At 38.5% G+C, this 23,960-nt stretch overlaps 1 protein-coding gene across 2 annotated transcripts in view; it reads right to left on the bottom strand.

Annotated features, from left to right (window-relative positions):
• NPY5R (neuropeptide Y receptor Y5) overlaps positions 1-22,153 on the bottom strand; it is a 63,120-nt gene extending 40,967 nt beyond the window's left edge. Inside the window, exon 1 of one of the 2 annotated variants that reach the window (XM_075265755.1) lies at positions 22,078-22,153. The gene's annotated coding sequence lies outside the window, so the exon portion shown is untranslated. The other variant, XM_075265747.1, reaches the window with a different exon arrangement.
• Positions 22,154-23,960: the final 1,807 nt, after the last annotated feature.

The following is a 23,960-nucleotide window of genomic DNA, read 5'->3' as shown; positions in this document are numbered from 1 at the left end:
CCAGATCCTAGCAGGATATACAAGTTTGTTTGTTTTTTTATTATTATTTATTTATTTTTAGAATTTTCTTTGTGTGCATTGCTAATATATATTGTGTTAAAGATTTAATATTACATTACAAATGGTTTTTGCCACTTGCTGTGTTACAAGAATTTAACTGTGAGGAAGGTTCAACCAGTTTTCTACTAGACACAAGTTATTTACTATTAATTATGGCTTCTTTTATATTTTCCTTATTTTCTTCATACTATTATTGTGGATGTTGGGTCTTTAAAGATGAAGGCCTCCTACTGCACAACTGCCGCCATAGCTACTGGGTCTCTACTATACATTGCAGAGCCTAACCACTGTATTTTTTCCATTTTGCCTCCCATAAAAATTTGAATAAAAAGTGATCACTGCATCCCTGTACACGAACATATAAAAAATAATAGATGTCAGAATATGGCAATTCCAGTAAAAAATTTTTTTGCAAAGTTTGAGATTTTTTAAGGGGTTAAAACATAAAAAACTGTATAACTTTGGCATCTCCAGAATTTTACTGACTCATAGCATATGTGTGATATGTCATTCTGACTGCACAGTGAACGCATAAAAACAAAGCCTGTAAGAAAGTTGCACACCAACAGTTTTTCTCCAACTCCCCCCATTCTGAATAGTTACGGGGCTTGGAAGATGGGTAGTCAAAAACGTAAATGAACAGCCAAAATTGAAAAATTCCTTGTGGTGGGAAGAGGATAATGTGTCTCATTAACCCCTTCCCGCCGATGGCACTTTTTGACTTCCTGACCAAGCTCGATTTTTCAAAACGGACATGTGTCACTTTATATGGCAATAACTTTGGAACGCTTTAACTTACCAAAGTGATTTTAAGATTGTTTTTTTCGTAACACATTGTACTTCATGTTAGTGGTAATTTTTGGTTGATATGTTTTGTGTTTAATTATGAAAAAATTTGAAATTTGGTGGAAATTTTGAAAAATATGCATTTTATAAAGTTTGAAATGATGTACATTACATACAGATAGTCAGACCACCAAAATTATATCCTAAATCTCATGTCCCAGATCTCTGCTTTATGTCGGCATCAAACTTTAGGCGCCCTTTTAATTTTTACAGACATTATAAGATTTACAAGTGAAACAACAATATTCAAAATTTTCAAGAAATTTCCAAAACCCATTTTTTAAAGGGCCTAATCCAGTTATGAAGGGGTTTTGAAAGACCCTTGTATTAAAGCCCCCCATAAATCACCCCATTTTCAAAACTGCACCCCTTAAATAGCCAAAACAACATATACCTAGTAGTTTAACCCTATAAGTGCTTAACAGGAATTAATACAAAATGGAGGTGAAATTTTCAAATTTGAATTTATTTTACTAATATTTTCATTTAGCCCTAGAATTTGCACATTCACAAGGGGTTAAAGGAGAAAACGCATCCCACAATTTGTTAGGCAAGTTCTCCCGACTACCATAGTACCCCACTTGTGGGTGTAAACTAATATATGGACTCACAGCGAGACGCAGAAGGGAAGGCGCGCCAAAGAGCTTTTAGAGGGCAGATCTGGCTGCGATCAGTTTCAGGAGCCATGTCGCATTTACAAAGCCCTTGAGGTGTCAAAACAGTGGAAACCTCTAGAAAGTGACCCCATTTTGAAAACCGCACCCCTCAAAGAATTTATCAAGTGATGTAGTGAGCATTAGTAACCCCAAAGTGAATGTGTAAGCTGTGCGGAGTAAATTGGGTACACCAAATCCTATTTTATTTTCCCACTAGCTCCTATGACATGGACGGGGAAGAGGGGCATTCTGGGGGATCAGCGCTGGTGTATTATCCCTCATAAGCTCTAAATATGGGGGGTCCCCTGAAAACGCTCGCACCGCTTACACATTTCCTTCTAGTCGCAGCCACTTATGTCCTAATGATTTGGCGACTTTTGGGGTTTTTGTCTTCACATTGTACAAGCTAGATTTTTATTTTTATTTTCTGGCAATGTGGCCATATGAGGGCTTGTTGTTTGCGGTATTAGATGTGCTTTTCAATGCCGCCATTTTGGGGCCTGTAACTTATTGACTACATTTTATTAACTCTTTCTGGGTGGGATGTAAAAGGAAACATCAATTCTGGCATTGCTTTTTAGCATTTATTTTTTTTCCCGCGCAGCATACAGCATAAGTAACATGTTACCTTTATTCTGCGGGTCGGTACAGTTACGGCGATACCTCATTTATATGATTTTTTAATGCTTTGCTATTTGTGCAGAATAAAATTCAATTTAGGGAAAAAAATCATTATTTTTGCATCGCCATCTTCTGAAAGGCATAACATTTTTATTTTTCGCTAGACAGAGCTGGTTGAGGGCTTATTTTTTGCGGGAAGATCTCTTCTTTTTATTGGTACCATTTTGGTTTTCATCTGACCATTTGATTACTTTTTATTGAGCATTTTGTAAGGGAAAGGTGGTGAATAATCATTATTTTGTGCGGTTTTCTACGGGGATTTTTTTTACGCCATTCGCCGTTCAGGTTAAATAATGTTTTAATTTCATTGTTCAGGTTATTACGGACGCGCCGATACCAAATATGTAATGTTTTTTTCTATTTTTCTTTATTTTACATAATAAAACATTTTATATGGGGAAAATGGGATTTTTGGGGCTTTATTTATTTATAATTTATTTTAAACTTATTTAAACTTTTTTATTTTTACTTTTTTCTAACTCTTTTTTTCTGTCCCCATGGGGGATTGAAGCAGTGATCGGCTGATCACCGCTTCAATACATATACACTGCAATACACGTGTTACACGTGTATTGCAGTGTAGAGGAAGCTGTCAGCCTGTGTGGACGCACAGGCTGACAGCTTTATTTACAGCAGGATCAGCCAGGAGCGAGGACGGGGTAAGTGATGGGGCAGACCCGGGGTCACTGATCAGACCCCGTGCTGCCCCCTACGAACACCGGCACTCCCCGAAACCTGCGCGGGGGTTCCGATCGGCACCATACTACACTGTAACCCCGGAGGTGCCGGCGGTCATGTTGATCGCCGGCATATCAGGGGTTAACACCCGCGATCGGACCCGGTTCCGACCGCGGGTGTTACAGGGCATTGTCAGCCGTGTATTACGGCTGACACCCGCTGTGCATGGTGCGCACACAGTTTCTGTGTGCGCACCATGCATCCGCAGTAATAGTACGGCGGTTTGCGGGAAGCCCTTCCCTGCAGCGCCGTACTATTACGGCGAATGTCGGGAAGGGGTTAAAAAAAGTTTTTGCATCTGTTTTCATCAACATTGTAGTTCTATCAATGTGTTTTTTCTGTTCCTCAGATAATTGCATGTTTAATTGTTTGTCTTTTGTTTTTCTTAAAGTGATTCTATCGTTGGCTATAGTTTAGCTAAGCATGTATTTGCATAGCCTTTAGAAAGGCTATTTCAGATATACCTTTTGTTTAGTAATCCTCCCAGTCATTTTTGAATTAGCCCACTTTTATTGATATGCTAATTACCTAGCATGGTGCCCATGGAAATGGATGAGTCCTTATCAGCAGCAGCCTCCCTGCTCTCACCTACCCCCTATGTACACACAACAGACAGTGCTTACTGGACTTCCGGGGCTCCATGATGGATAATTAGCATATCAATTCAAAAACGACTTGGAGAATTACTATATAAAAGGTATGTCTGAATTAGCCTTTCTAAAGGCTATGCAAATATATGCCTAGTTAAAAATCACTATAGCCAATGAAAGAATCTCTTTAATGAGATAAAATTAGTATGGCAGAAAAAAAGAGTTGGTTGTTGTTGGGAGTGAGAAAGGTAAAGTACCTTACCTATACACAAAAATATATGGTTTTACACACAGGAGAAGATTTATCATGAGGGGAAATTTTAGAAACAGTCTTACTATAACTTCTCATGCTGTAATTGATATGGGACAGTATTTTGCTGGGAGGCAGGGACTCCTAGCACAAAGTTCAAGCTAGTATATCTGGCTGACACACAGCCCATGTTTCACATGTGCTGCTCCCCTTAGCGTGAGTCATGGAGAAAGCATATAAAAATAGCAAAATCTCTTTGACATTTCATACTTTTACTTAAATATGGGGTTATTTGCATAAATCCACATGTACTGTATGTTATCACACAATAGATGGACGTACACGATATGTTTGTCCCAGAGTATAATAAGTATTCTGGTGCTAGCACATAACAAACATTGTTTATGTTGTCAATGACAAACATTTGTAATGCACTTTTCTCAAGGAGCTCAAAGTGCCAGGCCTGGGCTTCAGATTTCTGGCATCAACAACAAGATTGTTTTACTTTTTGGCTTTATTTGCAAAGAAAAACACAAACTTGACTTTTTACATTTGTATCTTGTTACCTCCAGTTTGGAATAGTGGGTGAGAAAGTGTACACAGTTAATCTTGCCAAGTTGCATAGCAAACACAGCTCTTTAAAAAGTTGCAAAAATGGTTTCAGTAGCGGGTGGTATAGAGTAACATCTCAAGAGAGAAGTGCTAAACTTAAAAGGACTAGGATATTGATTGCCTTTTCACTATTTATCAGGCACAGTGCCTCACATTGCATAGTGACTATGTTTGGTATTGCAGCTCAGTCGGATTCATTTGAACGGGTCTGAGTTGCAGTATAGCCATTTGACCAATGGACATGATGTTATTGCCCAAGAAAAAGAAGTGGAACTCGGTATCATAGTCATTGATAACACCTTTAAAGACATGCCAAATTTATCAAATGTTCTAGCAGGAAACCTTGGGTCTCAGGTTTTATGTACTATCTACATACATAGACCAAGTACAGTGGCTTCGGTCAGCAAGATAATGTGCCAGTCTTACTGAGATAATTTTTCCAAAATGATTTGAGGATCATAACAGAGAATTGAAAGTATTTATTTGGCCTCCAAATTTCCCAGATCTCAATCCAATTGAACATCTGTGGGATGTGCTGGAAAATAAATCTGTACTATTAAGGCTCCATAATGCAAATTACACTACTTAAAAAATATGCTGTCAAACTTGTCCTGTTCAGTTTAAGGTTGAACTAATAGGGGCCATTTTGGCAACACAATTTTCATCATGTGATCTTAATGTTCTGTCTGGTATCTCTGTATGCAAGATATGCAATATGTGTCTGATACTTTTGTCTAGTTTGAACTAGTTTCATATAGTTTTATATTGCATCCCATAACTATCCATCAAGTCTTCATAAACCATAACCTTCCATATTATTCAGAAAAAATGAGATCTGTATAGATTATAACTATTAACCCCGAAATCCAATTTCAGCTTAGCTGAAACATATTTTCTGTTTCAATAGCAATCCAATTTACCATTTCTGTAAAATGTATCATATTATAAGTCTAAATGACCGTGGGAAGATACAGATCTTGCAGATTACAATTTAATGTTGCACAGCTGCAAGTTATATTATGCAAGTGTTGTAGATGGAACTCGCTGGGCTAGAAATGCTTTACAGATTAAAGCCCCATGTTATGAAAACGCAGCGTTTTACATTACCTGCAAAGTGGATGGGATTCTGGTTAATCCCATCCTCAGAATGTAGAAAAAAATCTGCACCGGAAAAGCTGCATTTTTAAAAACACTGCGTTTTTGAAAATTGTAGCATGTTAATTATAGCTGTGGAAACGCAGACATTTTCCATATAGGAGCAGAAAGTCTGCAGGGGACAAGTCTGCAAAATGACAATGAAAAATGCTGCGGAAGAAAATGTGACCAGGCGCACTTTTTCTGTAGCTTTTTTTTACTTTTCTTTGTTACTTGGGGACTTAGCCACAATCTCTTTAGGGATGAAACTTCAACAGAACCTTCTTCGCCAAGACTGTACAGAGGCAGCTTCTGAGTCAAAGCTTCCTCTCTCATACCCTTCTTATTTTTCAGACACCGATGCACTTACAGTAAATACATGGCACTAATAAATACAATTACATCAAGGGAATAACTCATCAAAGACCAGAGAGATGTCATCTATGGTGTCTCACTTAGAAAACCTTCAACATGAAATTCAATATGTAATTGGACATGAACATTAGACAAATGGTAAAAAATTGACTAGTTATTCAGGTTGCAATCTTCTCTTAATGATATGCAGTGCTAAAGTGAAGAAACATCTATGAATAACAGTGGCTTGTTAGGTTAATAAATGCAAAAGATGGGATCATTACAGTTTATTCGTTTGTATCTTTTCTGTTTGTTTGTTTTTTGCACGCTACATAAAAAATGTCTTGTTGCTTCCTGGAAATCAGCAACAAGCTACTGTTGACAGATCTATTATTTTCATATCCATACTATACAGATTCCAGGGTTTGGATTCAGGTCTAGGAATTGTGGGCTCCTAAAGTTGGAATTGAATAGAATTTGCACACTGAATTTAATGAACATATAAAAAAGGAACTAGTTAATTCATACTTAATATGTATTGTATAAGAAAAATTCTGCAATGACTATTGTATGGTGAATATGGATATGAAATTACATTCTGTAAGAAGGGTGTTCACTCTGGGGGTGACTTCATATTAAAAAATTTTAGCCATAAGTTTTCATTGGCAAATAAAATCTAAAACTAGTACATGAATGGTTGAATACATATTACATTCATTTCCTAGTGGAAAAACTAAGGAAAAACATGTCCTTTCTGAATTGCAATAAGTTTAGATAGAAATAATCACTCCTTTACCAGTCCTCTTAGCTATATGAGGCCAGAATATGCGAATAACAATTTAAAAGGGGTTTTATGGACTAAAAATATTGATGGCCTTTCCCAAGGACAGATCATCAATATCGGATTAGTGGTAGTCTGACATGCATCACCTCCATTGATCAGCACAAAGAATACAGCAGGGAGCAGACAGCTTTGTTCTCTGTACTGGCTGAACTGAGTCACTGCAGTTTAGCGCCCATTCATATGAAAGGGAAATGATCTGTTGTAACCTGGACTGGCTTATACAGAGAACAGAGCTGTCTGCTTCCTGCTCCATTCTCTGCGCATCATCTGATCAATAGAGGTGTTGGGGTGTCCTTGGGATAGGTCATCAATATTTTTAGCCTAAAAAAATCCCTTAAGGGTGAATTCACACTGAGTAAACACTAGCTTATTCTGAACGTAAAACACGTTCAGAATAAGCGGCGTCTAAAGCAGCTCCATTCATTTCTATGGGAGCGGGGATACGAGCGCTCCCCATAGAAATGAATGGGCTGCTTCTTTCACTCCGTGCAGTCCCATTGAAGTGAATGGGGAGTGCCGGCGTGTACGCTCTGGCATGAGCAGAGCTTGCCGTATACGCCGGCACTCCCCATTCACTTCAATGGGACTGCACGGAGTGAAAGAAGCAGCCCATTCATTTCTATGGGGAGCGCTCGTATCCCCGCTCCCATAGAAATGAATGGAGCTGCTTTAGACGCCGCTTATTCTGAACGTGTTTTACGTTCAGAATAAGCTAGCGTTTACTCAGTGTGAATTCACCCTAAAGCTGCTTTTCTAAACACAATGTGATTTTGCGATAAGTTATTACATAGTCATATACAAACTATGATATTTCTGTCTATGTGGAGGAGGGTAAATTGAGTCTTTTGAAGGCTTTTCTTAGCATGTTGTAATATTGTGTTGAACTGGTTAGAAAGAAATATAGATTCTCAACCAAACTAGACATCAGTTAAGTGTGGATTCATCCACAAGTGCGGATTACTCAGAGTTGTCCAGCTTCACCACATAAATGTTATTGTTTATATGATAAAAAATCCTATACAATTTTCCAATATACTTTCTGTATCAATTCCTCAGGCAGAGTTTCAACACAGAATATGAATAAGGTAAAAATGAAAAACAGAAGGGCTCTATCACAGCAGAGCTACAAGCAAATATGCAAATCAGAAGCGTTCCGTACAAATCATGGGGAGAACTTCATCAGAATAAAGTGTACAGAGAGTAGGAGAAACGTGTAAAGGATGGGGAGAACAAAAAGCAAAGGGACAAAGAGAAAAGAGAAGGTAAATAGGGGAGAAGGGGGAGGTGAACGAAAAAGCAGAGAACTGGTTAGTATACCCAAAGTATTTACAGAGTACAAGAAGAAGCCCAGGGACTAGATTTGGTTGAAAACCAGAGGAATACTAAAATGTATTCCATAATAGTCAGACCAGGAGCCAGATCAATATGTTCGGCGGGGGGAAGGTAGTGTACAGTATTTCCACATTCTATGAAGGACGGATGGACATGGCTGAGACAAGCATGAATGCAACTAACCTGCGAGTGTGTTTATAAAAAGTAGGAGAGTTGCAGGATCATTCCTCAAAGCAACACTCATCACTGTCTCAATGATCCCACAGACCTCACCCCAAAAGGGCTGAAAGATGAGGCATTTCCACCAAATGTGCGACATCGTTCCCCTAACAGTGCCTCATGGAGGGGAGATGCCACTCTGTACCATCAAGATGAGATTTTAGACTTAGTTTCCTGCGTTTTGCATCAGGCAGAAATTTTGCACCAAGGTCCTTCTCCCAACCTGAAGTGAAGGCCGATAGGAACCACTGGGAGAGTCAGAGAGCATGGTGTAGATCAGGGATCGGCAATTCCTGGCACTTGTGCCAAGAGTGGTACACATGGCATATTTTGCTAGCACAGCAGCCAGCATGGGACCTGCAGGTATTAAAAGAAGAGGGAGTGTCACTTTAGTTGTCTGCTACAGCAGTGGTATAGGATGCTCCTTCTTCTCTCACTGCCCTCTGTGCCCACCAATGAGAGGGGTGAAGGAAGCCAAGGAGATGGCACTCCTCACTGTACAGAACAAGGTCCCTACCTGCTACAGTGATGAGCTCCTGCCAGTAGGAGAAGGAGGAGAGTGCCCTTCAGCAAAGTGAAAGTGAAAAATACAACAGCAGGTACATGATGGGGTTACTGTTTCTATTAATGTCAGGCACTTGGGGTTATTAATTTAGTTTTATTAACTCCTGGTGCTTCACATTAATAGCAATTAACCCCATCATGTCCCTCATATTAACCCCTTTTTGTTTCACATAATGGTTACTAATATGTAAGACATATGGAGGTACTAATAAAGGCCTCAATGCTGAAGATACTTAATTAGTAACTCCATGTCTCTCACATACTAGTAGCCCTTATGTGAAGCACACAGGGGGTTAATGTGAGGAAACTGAGGGGATTACCTGCTATTAATATGAGGCACATGGAGTTACTAAACTGTAATGCACATGATCATACTTTTTATCCATGACTGTGGATAAAAGTATGGACTATTATATTTCAATGGGCCTATACACAGACATTGTTTTTGCGGCTGTTGTCCAGGCCAAATTGAAGAGCTGCTAACTATATTTGTCATACATTTGCAGCCCTGTAAATTCATTTTTAATGTATAGGTCAGTGAAAACCACATCTGTGCCATTTGTGTGCAGGAGGCCTAAGATGGAGGTTGCACATTGCAGAAACATAGCATTTTTGTTGCAGATTTTGCTGTGTTTTTTGAGCCAAAGCCAAGAATGGCTACAGAGGGAATGGGAACAATCTTGGAAGCTTCTTATACATCTCCCTTCTGCTCAGTCCACTCCTGGCTTTGGCTCAGAATAACGCAGCAAAATCTGCAACAAAAAAAGCTGACTAGACCTCAGACTTAGGGTGCATTCACACGGAGTAATGTGCCTGGCACGTATACACCGTGTGAGATTTTGAGCACCGTATACGCTCCCATTGATTTCAATGGGAGCCTGGATCGTATACGCCGCTTTATTTTACGCCAGTGATTTTGCACCCTTAGGATGTTCCTTTTCGGGTGGTGACACACTGTGTACCCAGGTGCGGCTATAACCAAATCTAGTCCCTGGGCGTCTGTGCTGTCACTTTAGAGTAAATCTAAGTATGACACCCATTAATTTCTGGCTGTGGTTTTGCTATTACCGCACGGCCAGGAATTAAATGTGGCTGAAATTAATCTGTGTTTCACTTACAGAAAATGTGAAAGTACTTGTGGCCGGAGATGCAGTACCCAGGTACATAGTGTGCCGCCCCCTAAAGGTGTGATGGCACTCTGCTCCAAGCTACATACATTTACCACTAATTGGAGGTTGCACATGTACTTACATTACTTCTGATGGAAAAGTAAAGGTGTATCCAGGCAAATAGTGGTAAACACATGTGGCTGGGAGCACAGTATGACAGCACCCCTAGGTTACAGTTTGTGCTATATGACTTTAGTGTAGGTGACATGAGCCTCACAATTATTGCATGCCACTCTAAGGACCTCATCTTTGATTCTTTCATTTAAATTAGCATGCTGAACAAAAAAAGTTCCCTACCACTGGTGTAGATGACTGAGATGATGTGTATAGGTGAAGAAGAGGTGCTACTTAGTCTCTCAATCAGGAGTAAAGGTCTGTGAAGGTTATGTGTGCGCCTAAGGGAAGAGTAGAAGGAGATGGAGTTGAGTGTCTTGCCAATGGGAGGTAAGACACCCATCAGCCGGTGGCACCAGTTCTGAAAAAGAAAGGAGTGCAGTGGGGGACAGAGAATACTCAGCTGAGTTTTTGATAAGATAATGTTCCTGCATTCATGATCATATTGATTGGCAACTGATCAAGACAAAAGACTGTCACCATTACAATGGTTAGAAGTTTTTTTTAGTTATTTACATTAGCAAAAAATTTTCACTTTTAATTGTCCACTAGTTTAATTATACTTTTGTTTTTTTGGGGAAACCTCTTCAAGACTATTTTTGATACAAGATTAAAATAATATGAATAACTTGGTTGTTTCTAAACAAAACTGGAGATTTCTTCACATCTCTTCTCTGAAGAATTCCTCTAGTTTAGCCACATTGGTTTTCTAACCTCAACTGTATTTTTAAGACTCTTTTCCTGCATCTCTGCGAGGATGAAGCTATGGCTTTCACTAAACTACTCCAAATTCTTCATTTTTCTCTTTTGAGTCATTCAGAGGTGCAATTGTTTTGTGCTTCAACTTGTTGTCTTGCTATATAAGTCAACTGCACTTAAGCTTCAGATCACGGACTGTTAGAAATTGTCCTTCGATTTTACTGGGTTACACAGTTCAAGCAGAAAATGTTTACAGCATTGTACCTGCTTTGTGGCCAATTTAGAGGGTGCTTTATATGGATGTCATGTTCACCTATGACAGGGGTCAACAACCTTCGGCACTCCACCTGCTGTGAAACTACAACTCCCAACATGCTCCATTGACTTCCATGAGAGTTCCGGGAACAGCAGAGCAAGTATGCATGCTGGGAGTTGTAGTTTTACAACAGCTGGATTACCAAAGGTTGATTACCCCTGACCTATGATATGTCCACTATCCATTTTGCACATACTTTAGTCCAGATGTTTACCATGTACCATAAATTTATTTTCCCTAGACTGATATCTTTGCTTGAAAATGTCAGTTTTAATCTATGAAACATAATGAATCCGATAATGCCATAAACTAGTTGTAAAACAGAGTGTCCTTTTTTCAGATTTGACCATAGAGTGTAGTTTTTCTTTTTAAAGGCTGCCTTAAACCTGTTCAGTTACCCAAACATCATTTAGATTGAAACAGTTCATAGAAGATGAGGAGAGCAAGAGAGCGGAAGCTTCAGAACGCTATCTCATTCAATGTATGTGTACTGTAAGAAATAAGGGGCAAACAAGTTCATACAATTTCTCTACCAATGACTGCTGTTTATGAGACTATATGAGGGTGAGACAATTGTATTCTTTTAATATTTTTGTTACATTCCTCCTGGATATATCCATAGAACTCCTGGTTATCCGAGTATTCCATATACATCACAATAACACAAAAAGATACTTATCTAATCCCCCTCCCCATCCTTCTTCCCTCCTTTCTCAGTGTCTTCCTCCTCATTCTTTATACTACAAAGGGAAAACTGTCCAGTATAGAGAGAATGCTCTTTTCCATATAACACTTTTTTGATTATATCTAAAAACATCCTTTCTTAATGTATTAGTGATTTCAATATACCAAAAAATATGATATTTTTGGTACAGGGACTAAATCAATTATTCAAAGCATTTCTTCTTGCTGAAAAAAGAACCAGATGACTAGATTACATTATAGATTTATCCTTTCTTGCTCAAAGATCATGGACTAAGCAATACCACTTCTCTCATTGACCAAGGTCACACATTACATGGCAAAATCCACATGTCCCTAAATGCCAGATGTCAGCCTAACTGCTGGCTTCACAGGGTCTGATTTACCATGATGATCACATGACTAGATGAAACTGCTCCCCACGTCACCAGTTAGAGTGAATTTTCATATGCCAACCTAAGTTTCTAAAAGCTTATAACATGACTTTTTTGCCACACAGGAAAGGTCATTTCTTGATTCTGCACATACTGGGCACAGTCTAGGGTGGAAAACCACTCGATAGGTTCTTTTTAAATAACAGTGGAAAAAGTGGGTGTCCCCATTAAGTTCCTTTATACAAAATAAATCTTGGTGAAATTATACCTTATGATGCCACCCATATACAATATGTCTTATCATACACAGCTATAATTGCATAAAATGTTTGGTGAACAAGGGCTAGGCTACATTTCTGAATGTTTTTCAGCATTCAAGGAAATGATAGCTGCCTACTTGTGGTCTGGTTCTGGTATAGTAAAGGTCCAAACAAACTTCTGTGATATTATAATCCCATGCCTACTCTTACTGAACCTGAATCTATTTTTGTTATAAATACATTTTATTGAATTATATCTGGTAATAATTTCAGAAGCCTATCAAGTAAGATCTAAGAATATTTTTTAATCTACTGTACATTTATTCATGGGATACACGTATATCACACTGCTTCCTTTGGGTTCTTATCATCCTTATAAATAACTCTAATATATGCATTTTTCCTGTTTCTAAAGTATCACCATTCTTAAACACATCATTATATAGTCCCAGATGAGAATAAATTAAATGCTCTCTCATCATGCTGAAAAATTTCCCAGTTCATCCATATTGCTCCAGGGACTTTTCCAGCACCAGAAAATTAATATTATTCTGCAGTTCCTGTAATTTTTGCTGATGGAACCTGTTTCATTTGTTGCTTCAGAACTAATATGTTTATCTTTAAAAAAAAAAAAAATCCTCTGGTTGGGGAACAAATATTTATGTCCCAGCATATAACATCTACCAGCATTTAGACAAATTTCCATTTCTATTGGGGGGTTAACTATTTTATCAATACACAGTTTTAGACCTGGTAAAATATCTCCGGAACTCCATAACATTTGTGCAACAAATTTGCAAATTTTTAATTTTTGCACCACTCACTCCACTGTTGAAAAATGAGCGGGAATGTCATCGAGGTTAGACAGTATAGCTGTCTGTACTCCAGATTAATTAACTGCATTTTTTTTAAAAGTTGCAAAAATTTTTGCAACTTTTTAAAATTCAGTGAGGGGCATAAAAAGTAGTGTAACTTTTCAGAACACAAGTCATACTTATAAGTGAATCTAATTTATCACATCGTACTCCATCAAAACTGACTAATAAAAATTTCCCCAAAAGTATTTAGCAGATATAATTCATTATTTCAGTACTTTCTATTCATAAGATTTGGTTCACATTTGCACACAGATTTCCATTCCGCAAGTGGATCCCCCAAATAAAAGAAGAAAAAGTCTCTCCATGTATAAATACATTTTTTTCAGGCGAGTGGAAACCCACAAAACAGTTAAGTAAAATTTTTTAAAAAATTTGGGTTTGAAGAACTACAGAGAAGACAGATCACATGATTTCAGGAATCAGGTGGACTTCCCATAATGCATGATCTCCGTGTTTACGTAAGTTTCCTCCAGGTACTCCAGTTTTCTCCCACAAGCCAAACATATACTGATAGGTAAACTAGCCTCCTGTAAAAGAATTGACCCTTGTGGTTGTTGGAGTGCCTACACATCAATTACTAACTACCATACTCCACAACACTCACTGCACTCGGGGTTCCATGTGAGAGAAAGGAGAATTACAAATGTTTGTCATTGTCATTACCTTGCAAGAATCCCTTATGAAACCAAATAGCCAATCATGAGCGACTACGAGTCAGAGGTCAACAATGACTCATGGACATTATAGAAAGAGGCAGAAGGAGAAGGTGTCTAGTTTGTGGGTAAAGATTAGACAGATAATAGCATCTCAGACAGTCAAACAGAGAGATAAGAAATATTACACATATAATCCAAGGTGAGGTTTCAGGGGAAGTCTAGTGTTCTTAGGACTGGAGAAGGTGACTTTGATGTATTTGATAGAGATAGGAGACTGCATTTACTGTGTCTATCTATTTGTCACATTCTTAAAGCAGCCAGCAGCACAGGATTTGTGTGTCAGTGAAATGTGGTGCTACAGTTACCATGCCACAGCAGATGCATTCATCTCAATCAGAATTCTCAGAGTCAAAACATTCAAATTTATTCTGTACTGTATCCAAGACCAAGAACAGACAATTTTGTCATACCACAAAGCACTCTGCGTGTATCTGGTATAATATAGCTATTTTTTTCCTTGCCAAACGCCAAACCCGAGCAAAGTTATTTACACTGCCTGATTCATTATTTTGTTTTATTAAATATATGGGTTAGGACAGGGATATATCAGGAGTCAGTACTCTCTTTCTGGTTTATTTCATCTGCTTGTATGCGTGAATGTGTGTGCATATATGTATAAAAATATATGGAATTCTATATATTTTAATATATCTTCTACTTTCATAGATGTTGCCACACTATTATATGTGGATTGGATCTTACATTTTGGCTAAGGCCTCACGGTAAAGAAACACAGCATTTTTAGTTGAAGATTTTGCTGTGTTTTTTTGAGCCAAAGTCAGGAGTGGATTTAATAGAAGGGAAATCTCTAAGACCTTCCTTTATATTTTCCAATCCTTTTCAAGCCACTCCCTGATTTAAGCTTAAAGGGGTTGTCCCATCTCAAGGATCTTATCTATACTGGTAGCTTATGTAAATTAAAGCCTTTTCCTAAAGATATTGCTTTGGAATCCTGCTTTGTTTGCCTGCTATGTGACCTTATTCCTCCCATTGTTTACACAGAATTGCAATAACCACGAACCTATAGGACAAGTGATGTCACTTACTCACTGCTCTTGCCAGCAGGACAATCGTTCAGCTAATTGCAGTTTGCTGATAAAGCCCCAGTCTCTTATATAAAAACACAGATAACACTGAGCCTGTTCTGTACAACCTTGTGCATATTACCTGATCTGTATAAGTATTGTGTTCCATTCAGCCAGAGGGAGGAGGGCTGAGAGAAATACAGGAAGTGAGCAGAAGACACTACAGGCAGAGTGCTGAGACACTGAGATGAGAAAACCCCTTTAAAAAACTAAAGCAAAATCTGCAACAACAAACATTGTTTTTCAGCAACATGGGGCCTCACCAATTTTTTCTACAGCAATGTGTGGATGGGATTTGCTAGAATCCCATCCACCTTGCTGTGACTGAAGAACACTGTGACAAACTACGGCATTTACACCATGGTGGGCCCAGGCCTTAAACATGTTTTTCATTAAATAGTCACATCTTGTTTCTTTGCTATTATACCAAGTCTCTTACCGCAGGGGGGAGCAGTGTTCTCAGCTGCAGCATGCACCCCCAGGACCTGAAGGGCATACTTCTTGGGGTACGCATACCATTCATTGAGAATCACTGATCCATTACATATTTTACAACAGAAAACTCAATTTTCTTTTAATACATGATCTATGATTTATTGTGCAAGAAGAGCATTCCACAACTTAGCCTGGCTCCCACGACACCAAAGAACTCTATTAGCAGCTATTCTACAGTGTCCTCCTTTGGGTTTTGTCTACTCTTGTTTACATATCTAATGGTAGACTTACTTGACATTTCATCTTCTTATTGTTAAACACTGTAATGTAAATTCCTTTCCTCTTTGTTATATACTATGGTATAAATAGGCAAACCATAACAATATGTGTAAAGTAGAGTTACAGGGAAATAACATTTCCCTTCATCCACGTCAATTCTCCATGAAGAGAAGCTACAATATAGAGCCCAAATATTACAAACACACTTAAGCAACCATGTAGAGTATACAGTTTAATAACCCCGACAAAGTCTTTTGTACTAGACAATCTATGCATAATAGTACAAGATAGATGATGTATCAAGATAGATTATTTGAGAATATACATTAGATGCTGAGGTCCTGTGAGTCACAAAGTGATGGCAGATTACAAAAGGGGCCACTACTCAACAATGCAGATCTATGCAGAGTCAATCGCATATATTAGGTCATCATAACTGACAGCTTACGTTCCATTCCATGAGGTTCTAGCATTAAGAAGACAGTGATGGTTCCATAAGTGGTAACTCTAAGGTGTAATTTTAAGCTATCTACCTTGTGCTATTTAGAATAGTAGTATATATTATGTGGCAGAGGAAAATTTGGGGACCCTTCAGGGTCCAGGGACCGGTAGCATCTGCTACCACTGCATCCCCTCTAGCTACATCCCTGCTCTAACCATATGTCATAGAAACACTCTGAATACAGAGGAGACCACAACGATTTTTCACCATTCACATTTCTCTCAACCTTGTAGTCCATTTGAGTTTGGAATTTATTTCCTTTTTTTGTTGTGTAGGAGAGGTTTTTGGTCCTTCCCAAGGATAGTTATACAGTCATAATAGCTCCGTATGCTTCAGGAACAGCGTAGTACTATAAGCTATTCTATAAGTCCTGAATTATAGAAACAGTGTAATTCACTCTGCTACACTGTTTCCATAGCTCCTGTTTAATTCTATGAGAATTACCATATTTTCCGGCATATAAGACGACTGGGCATATAAGACAACACCCAACTTTTCCAGTTAAAATATAGAGTTTAGGATATACTCACCGTATAAGACTACCTCTTCTGTGGGGTACCTCTTCTTAATGCACATTTACCCCTTGTCATACTCTTTAATGCTTTTTTTATTTGTTTTCCAGTCCTGAACCATCTTTTCTGTAAAGGAGGGTTCACACTACCGCTGCTGTCCGCCCTGGGGTTTCCGTCCTAAACCCTGGAAAAACTGAACAGGCGGCAGCTTGCCAGCGATCTGCTTTACAACCCATTCATTTGAATAGGTTGTAAAACAAACCGCTGGTGTCCGTATGCGGCCTCTCCGCCTGGATAACCTTTTTTTTTGCACTGACAATCTGGCGGGGCCAGAGTTACCATAGATATACCATTTTGGGGAATGTCTATTGCTTAGATCACCTTTTTATTTTTAAATCAGAGGCGAAACTATGAAAAAAAAATGGCGGTTTGGCACTTTTGATTTTGATGTTCACCATACAGGAAAAATATTTTATAAGTAGACTATGTATCACAGTAGTTTTCTAATTTTAGATGTATTCTAGGGAAAGGAAGTGATTTAGAACTTTTTTTATTTTTTAGATTTTTTTTAAACTTTTTTTTTTTTTAAACTATTTTTATTAGCCCCCACCTAGAGAGCTTGAACCTGCAATCATTTGATTGCATGTCCCCATAGACGACAATACAAGCGTATTGCCGTCTATGGGAGATTCTGTACATTACTATCGCAGCTGGTCATAGACTAGCCGCAATAGTAGTATCGCTATGACAGGCCTGGGAGCATTCATTAGGCTCCCGGCTGTCACCGGAACAGGTCGGCTCTTGCGAACTCGCCATGCAGGAGCCGGCATGCAACTTTAATGGTATGGGGCCACTTTGTGGACGGGAGTGGGGTTAAGTTTTAATGCCTGGAATCAGAGTACATTCTGATTGCAGGCATTAGCATCTGGTCATCACGTATAGCGGAGACCCGGTTGCTCTGGCGACCGCTCTGCAGCAGAGCGGTCACCATTAGCTTTGCATACCCGGCGGATGCTGTGGAGGCCGGGGCTGCAGCATCACTCCACTCCTGCCGCTGCAGGAAGCCATCGGCGGCAGGAAGGTTGCAATCCCATTCCTCCACCCCCTGCCACCCCCGTATACCCGGTGTATAAGATGACCCCCAACTTTTCAGAAAAGTTTTGGGGGTTAAAAAGTCATCTTATATGCCGGAAAATACGGTACTGAAAAAATGGAGCGCCGTGGTGTTAGGCTGTTTCCAAAGCTCCTGACTTCGTGGCCGGACTCCAAGAACTCAGCAGGGGGGAGGGGATATGCTTTCATTTATGCCTCAAATCTAGGGTAGATGGGTGTAAATTTGGCATATCTTTAGCACATGACTCATATTTGCTCTAAAGATGCACCACATGTAATTTCACAACTTCTGTGCTACTTTTGGAGAAGTGGACTAAGTCCAAAAGAGCACCTTGGTCTGATTTATAATAAGTCTAACCAGAAGACTGGCAGGACTTATACCAGAAATCGTCACCGGTTCTAACTAGAACAAATTTCATTTCTGGTGTATTGGATGTTCCTTAATGTGCTAGAAATATTAAGAGCCAGATAATAATAACTATAACCTTTTAATAATTTTCACACTTCTGCTGCCAGCACACAAAATATTAAAAGGGTTTTCTGGGCAATTTTTTCCCCCAAAAAAAGTCTGTTAGTGCTAATAATAGGTTAATAAGTACAACCAAATACCTAGAGGGCGGGTTCACACCTGTGCCCAGTCTCTGCTTTGTGGGTTTCCATCTTCTGCCTGAGAAATTGGACAGGAGACGGAAACCCGGGAGTCAGTGACTGCCCGTGAGCATCTTGGGCCTCTCTGTGGTGAAACCGTTTTGGGTTTTTTTGTAAAAAATAAAACGATTTCGCCGCAGAGAGGCACAAAATGCTCACGGGCGGTCACTTTGCAAACCCATTCAAGTGAATGGGTTTGAAAACTGACTGCTGGTTTCTGTCTCCTGTCAAGTTTCTCAGGCAGAAGACGGAAACCTGCTAAGCGGAAACTGGGCACAGGTGTGAACCCACCCTCCGCAGTGTTTTGAGTGATTTCTGGGTTTCTCTGGGAGCTCCTGGCATCTTATATTTTGCATTTCTTTACATGGGTGTTTTCATTCATTCAGAGCTGACTTCCTCCCCTCCCTCTCTTACTTCCCTCTCTTACTTCTTCCCCTCCCTTTCTCACTCACACCCCCTCCCTGTTTTCCTATCTAGCCCACCCACTACTAGCACTTCCTAACTAACTCAAACTCCCCCCCTTCCACAGTCCATCATACTTACCTATGCTTACAGACAGGATTTTCTTGGCACAGGACTTCACCGGTCCTGGGCAGCCGGAATGTGCAGTAGCTTAGTTTAGAAAGTTCACTTTATCCTGGACAACCCCTTTAAGACTAGGGTATACACCAGTCTTAATAAATCCTCCCTATGTGTTGGGTCATTTTGTTTTATTTTTTTACTTTTCCAAGAAATATGAACATACAGTACTGACAACTAGGTGATGCCATATCCTTTATTCAATCAGTGCTGCCAGTGTCAGGCTAGGTTCACATCTGCTTTAGCGTCTTCATAGTCTATAGGGGGCACGGGTGTCCGCGGGTAACTGCCCGAATGTAAGAGAGATGAACGCTAGTGTGAAGCTAACATCAGACTGCGTAGGGACATACCCTTTTCACAAAGTAATCTTTTCTTGGATGGTACAATAGTAAGGCCTATGCCTTTGGACAAAAGCAATAGAGCCAAATGTGCCACAATGTCATTTACAAAACTAGCAAAGAAGGATGATATTGTCACACATTTGGTGCAAGGCCCTTTCTTGTGCCAGTCGTGTACCACGATTCTCATTCTGCGGTTTACTCACCAAGGTCATTATAGCTTGCGTCAGTTTTCTGGCATGAGTCATAAGTAGCGTAGATTTCCATTATAGTGCAGCTTCTCCATAAATATCTCATTCCTTGCACCAGTCAGGGCCTTTATTAAAACTGGTGTAGGATACCCCAGCCATAATAAATCTGCCCCATCGTGTCCACGGATTCTTTACCACAGGTCCCTGTCACACAAATACATCCAACAATTTATACCCCAGTAGGAGTAAATAGGTTTTATGGTTATTTTATTACTCAGGGGTACCACTAAACATGTAATATACAAGCCCTTCTGAATCCTGAAATACATGGAATCTAGTTTCTACATATAACAGAACTACAGATATTAAAAAACCCAAGTCAATGTAATAGTTGGTAAAATAAAAAATACTCTACAAAATAAACATAAAAATTTACTAGAAATGATATTTTACCGTAAATTAAAGCAAAATATATTTGCTAAAAAAGGATGTGCTATACAGTAAGATAACAGGAAGATTTCTATTAAAAGAAATATTCTTACCATGATAGCTATCCTTTCTTTTTTCTTTTTTTTTTACAAACCTCCATCTTTCTAAGAAAAAGAAATATTACAAAAGTGCTGCTACTTAGTGACCACATATATGTAAAGAGATATACTGCACACTGATGTTTTGTCTCTTGTCCTTGGGGTGTTAATAAGTTTAGCTATTTGTCAGAAGAATGAGTATAATACTTCATTATACAACCATTTATATCAGTCTCATTACAATACTTCATTATATAACCATTTATATCAATCTTATTATAATACTCCATTATATAACCATTTATACCAATGTATAATATATAGGGAAGACATTAAGTACTTCACAAACTTCTGTATATATGGCTCCAAGGACAATGCACACATATAAGTGTCAATGAAATGCAGTGGAGTGTATATATGCATATAGCCGAATAATATTACAAATGCCATAATAAAGTCTAGGAAACAAGTAGCATAAATATATCATAGAATGCACATATTATAAACATGTCAGGATACAAGTATCCCGCTATAGGAAATAATTTGTATAAATATGTCATAGGATATATATATATATATATATATATATATATATATATATCATAGGATTCAAGCATAAATATGACATAGGATACAAGTAGTATAAATATGTCATAGGATACCAGCAGTATAAATATGTCATAGGATACAAGTAGTATAAATATGTCATAGGATACAAGTAGTATAAATATGTCATAGGATACAAGTAGTATATAAATATGTCATAGGATACAAGTAGTATATAAATATGTCATAAGATACAGGTAGTATAAATATGTCATAGGATACAAGTAGTATAAATATGTCAAGTAGTATAATTATGTCATAGGATATAAGTTGTATAATTATGTCATATACTACAAGTTTTATAGTTATGTCATAGGAAACAAGTAGTATACATTTGTCCTATCTAGATTAATTGTAATTTACACATAATGGTAATATGAGAAATTCAACAAATTATTGTGTAAGTAACAATGGGGTTATATTATTATAATAATCTAGTATTTATTCCCCTACACATGTTGCCTAGCATACACTGTTACTATAGACATGTCCATGTATGAAGGCTTACTTAGCTAGGCTATGAGTATATGAATGCTCAGTGCACTGTACCAAGAATAATGAGAAGATGGAGTCTGATAGCTAAGAACTGAGCAGTAGCTACAAATACTTTGTAGAACTCTGGCACACAATACCGATCATGTCATGAGCAGCTCTCATGAAGAAGATGTAGTATGGAAACAATGCCCTATAGGTTCAGTACAGGTTCTGTCACTGACACTATGATGCAATAAAAGTATCTAGACAGTATAACAATTGTAGGAATTGTCATTGTGATGACCCAGCTATTCACCTGTGCAGAGAAGTAAGGAAGTAGAAAAGTACAAGGAGCTATGTACTAAGTAATAAGTAACACCCAAGCTGCAGATATGACAGAATAACACAGTGAGCAGAGGTAATGCTACAAGGACATGCACTGTACCTTGTCGGATCTCAGTTTCAGCTGCTATTTGTAGTGAAGGCTGGACAATGCATGGAGAGAAGGAGAGACTGAGGACAGGGCATAGCTCCAGTTATTTCTCTGCTTGAGACTGTAAAGATTGTAGAAGATGAAGCGACGCCCCTTAAAGCTGAACTCCACCTTACACCAAAACATCACAAGCTGATCTGCAAGGATTCCAGCAGAGCTGGTTAAAGAGCCATTCCCCTCACATTACCTGTCTGGCTGGGTTGCTAAGTAATCCCGAAAGAAATGCAATTACATCTAAAACAACAGGACAATACAGCTATGAGGGATATGGAAGTTTGGATTGCTAAGAAGCTTCAATATGTCTATAGTGTATCTGTTCGTGACTGCCACCTAGTGGTGGAAATGCATTAATGCGTTTCATCAGGTTAATCTGCCAAAATATACATTTGCTACATACATAGGATCTATCTATCTATCTATCTATCTATCTATCTATCTATCTATCTATCTATCTATCTATCTATGTCTGGCTATCTGTCTGTATGTCTGTCTATTTATTTATATCACTCTATCTATCTGTTTGTCGCCCTATCTATCTATCTCTATCTTTTTATCTATCTATCATCTATCTATCTATTTATCTATCTTCAATCTCTACCTAATTATCTATTATTAATCTATCTATTGATCTGTCTATCTATCTATCTATCTGTCAATCAATCAATCAATCAATCATTCAATCAATCAATCATCTATCTCTATCTAGTTATCTATCTAGTTATCTATCTATCTATCTATCTCTATTTATTTATCTATCTATTCATCTATCTGTTTGTCGGTCTATCTATGTGTGTATGACTGTCTATGTGTGCCATAAGGATTGCATATAAAAAGATTAACAGAACATCTTGGTGATCTGTCCTTTCTTCTTCTGTAGTGTTCTATAGAGAGCAATTTCTAAAGAAATAGCTCAGTTGCAAACTCCACATCTTATAGATTTCTTACTACATAAGGCATACTGTGCAAAGTGTCACATTGTATCTTCACAACATTCATCCATAAAAAGAGATGATGGTGATGATATGCCAGAAGACAGCATACGTTTTCTAGGACACACAAAAGCCCAGTACAGCAGCTCCCTATAGGACATGACTATGATGTGAGATATAAGTGCTTTAAAGCCAGAAATGTGCAGCTTCTATGCATGAGCCTCAGTACCCCAAGGAGTCTTGTGCTTGTAAGGGGTAGCTACTGTCTGGGATTCATCTACAACGAGTCTGACAGCTCATGATCAGTTGATGGATAGATCTGTACAGGGAGTCAAGTGAGGAAGGAAATCTGAGAAAATCACATCTGTCACGTATATTTAATGTAGTATATTTCCTGCAGTATATACCTTCAGATATACATATACAGGTAACTTCCCATTTATGAGATCAATACCTATGTGATAAATAATGGTCATCTTGTAAATGGTCCCTTCCTATGCAATAAATAAGAACTATGAAGCAGTAAATCCTGTGTGTGTGTGTATGTGGCTTTAATGAGGGATCACTGGACTTGGCATCACTGCCTGAGCTGAATTTCTAGAGCAGAATGTCTGCTGGTATTTGGAAGGGATATTTCTGTGCTGTTTGCCTGAAGCAAAGCATTTTCTGCCGGATTGCTGTTATATTATGAGATAAGCAACTCTTATCCTATCAATGTAATAATGATGGATTATACCAAGAATCTGGAGGCGCTGTCCAAGGTGCTGAAGGTAGATAAACCCTTTTCTTTCCTTATCTTATCGGTTTTGTATCAGCTCTGTAAAGTCATTCTCTTTGCAAAGTACTAGCATATGAAGAACATGCAGGAAATGACTCAAGCTGTATTCTTTAAACATCTAACTTACAATATCCAGGTGTCTATCTATGTATCTCTCCATGTATCTAGATACAGAATCTGGTGTATTTTACCAGCCATAGTCATAGTAGTTACTTTAACTCTAACAAATAAGTGACTCCAACAAGAAAAACACAATAGACTTTTTAGTGCTGTATCCCTCTTTCCAAGACACACATTACATGGGAACAATAAATAAGTCCAACCACCAGGGGGCAGTGACCCGCACAAATTCTTCAGGGACAC

This window comes from Leptodactylus fuscus, chromosome 1 (assembly GCF_031893055.1).
Source record: "Leptodactylus fuscus isolate aLepFus1 chromosome 1, aLepFus1.hap2, whole genome shotgun sequence".
Lineage (NCBI taxonomy): Eukaryota > Metazoa > Chordata > Amphibia > Anura > Leptodactylidae > Leptodactylus > Leptodactylus fuscus.
This window is presented reverse-complemented; position numbering and strand designations above follow the sequence as displayed.